Source organism: Antennarius striatus, chromosome 11 (genome assembly GCF_040054535.1).
Source record: "Antennarius striatus isolate MH-2024 chromosome 11, ASM4005453v1, whole genome shotgun sequence".
Taxonomy (NCBI): Eukaryota; Metazoa; Chordata; class Actinopteri; order Lophiiformes; family Antennariidae; genus Antennarius; species Antennarius striatus.
The window spans coordinates 437380-440000 of record NC_090786.1 but is presented as its reverse complement, the minus strand read 5'-3'; positions in this window follow the sequence as shown (position 1 = coordinate 440000).

Below are 2621 nucleotides of genomic sequence, written 5' to 3'. Positions count from 1 at the left end.
CAACATGGTCTCCTGAGAGGTTCCTCCAGGACTTTCCTGGTGTCCGAGAAGCCAGATAAAGACGAGTCGACTGTCTTTGAGAGTTCAGCGCTGACAGTAGGCGTGACAGAATAATGGTGAGATCAGTCTCTGCCCAACGATCCGACGAGAGAGTCGCACTAATTGCTGTCAGAGAAACGCTCATCATCTGAGGATGTGTGAGCCCAGCACACCCGAGTACCCTCTATAAAGCAGGACTCCACAGATATAGCCTATAGCCCCCCCCCCCCCCCCCCCAGCAGTTCACGCCCCCTGGATCACCGGGGTCCTGCACGTACTTCGTGCCCCCGGTGATCCAGCTCATACTTTGTCCCTCTGGTGATCCGGCTCCACTGACAAGACTATGGGCTGGACCACCAGAGGCACCAGGGCTGAGCTGGACCACCAGAGGCACCAGGGCTGAGCTGGACCACCAGAGGAACCAGGGCTGGGCTGGACCACCAGAGGAACCAGGGCTGAGCTGGACCACCAGAGGCACCAGGGCTGAGCTGGACCACCAGAGGAACCAGGGCTGGGCTGGACCACCAGAGGAACCAGGGCTGGGCTGGACCACCAGAGGCACTGAGATTCCCTCAGCATGATCCACTCCACCACGGCGTGTTTCATGCTAAGCTAGCAGGATAGCACGACTGCCCCCTGTCCGTTGTGCACAGGGGACAGGGGGTCGGCCTGAAGTCGTCGATCCACCCCACACGTGTCGATACAGACCCAGCAGCGTGGGTCGGAGGTGGATTTTTCACCATGGGATCCATAGATTGTTCCCACCCACACAGTCAAGTGGGCAGGGCCTAGACTCTCAGGTGTCTCCATCAGAGCCTACAGCGATGTGAGGCGGCGTCGCGAGGCGTCCCAGAAGCCCACAGGACGCGGGTCGGCTGCCGGAACCTTGTTCAGTCCTCTACTCTCTTTCTGTCAGGTCCATCAGCTACAGTGTTCAGCAACGCAGATCAACCAGGAGGCCCCGCTGACCAGCGGCGCTTCATTAGCATGTGATATGCTACATTAGCATCACCAGAGCCAGCTTTCTGTGTGTGAAGGACCAACGGTTTCAACGTGGACGCTGCCATGACGACCAGCGTCCACCATCTCACCAGCAGAGGGAGGAACGCGCTCCGACTGGAGACCAATCACGTGTGTGAGGGACGTCCATCAGGACGCGTTCCAGTGCTAACCCTAACCTAACGCTAACCTAACCCTATTCTAACTCCAAACCTAACCCTAACCCCCTAACCCTAACCCAGTCCACAAAGAGGAGTCAAAACGTACCCGTTTGACTCGGAGCTGTTCTGCAGCAGAAGCTGTGGCAGAACTTTCTGATTGGACACACCTCCGGGTTTCCACGGTGACTTTGTGATATCGATGGAAAGAAACTAAAAGCTACAGACAAGATAATAAATATTAACGGATGGACAGCAGACAATCCTGTTATCCAGGTAATCTGTGTGGAGACGAGGTCCAGACCCTCAGCATCGTGTGTGTGTGTGTGTGTGTGTGTGTGTGTGTGTGTGTGTGTGTGTGTGTGTGTGTGTGTGTGTGTGTGTGTGTGTGTGTGTGTGTGTGTGTGTGTGTGTGTATGGAGCTCCATTACGCTCCACCATTAAGCTGTCAGGTGTTCCTGTGGATCAAGTGAGGGAGGAAGAGAAAGGAGGATGAAGACTGAGTGTTACTTCCTGCTCAGCTGTCCGGACCCTCACCCAATCCCTCCACTGACGCCACGCCCATGAGGAGGCCACGCCCAGGAGGAGGCCACGCCCAGGAGGAGGCCACACCCAGGAGGAGGCCACGCTTTAGGAGGAGTAGACACTCAGGAGGAGACAACGCTTTAAGAGGTGACTTTAGACGCTTCAGGAGGCGGTGCTTCAGGAGGCGGTGCTTCAGGAGGGGGCGGTGCTTCAGGAGGAGGCGGTGCTTCAGGAGGAGGCGGTGCTTCAGGTGTGATGGACACTCGATCACACACTCAGTGACTTTTGTTGCTCCTGCTTCAGAAAGTCGTCTGAATGTCACCAATAATCAGTTCAGAGCCGATCCAACACATCCAGATGAATAATGAGACAGCAGAGACTCCATCACCAGTCTCCCCTCCTGGGGGGTTTCTCCAGTCAGGGAGGGGGGCAGATATAATCTGACTGACAAGCTGTTTAGCGTGTTAGCTAGCGGCAGAGAAACGTCCCACCCGACAGGGTGAAGCCAGGTGCTGACAACACGGGTCTTGTGGAGTCCAGGTGACTTCCTGCATGGGATGAACTACCACTCAGGGGGCGGGCCCTGGATGAAATGGCTCTCTGATTGGTTCATTAGTGGCTGGATGAATGGAAGGCTGCTGCAGCCCTGAACCGGCTGGAGGTGAAGCGTGACCTCTGATGATGAGCATCAAACCAATGTCACTGGACCGGCGTTAGCATGCTGCATTAGCATTTAGCTCAGGGCACCACGAGTCGCTCCAAATACTTATTAACATGCATTGTTTATGAAACGCTTTGCTGCAAAAGATCCCGGGGGGGTCAAAGTGCAGCTGGACAAGAAGTAGAGAGTCAAGGACACACGACATTCATTAGTCATGTGACCTGACAGTTTACGTCACG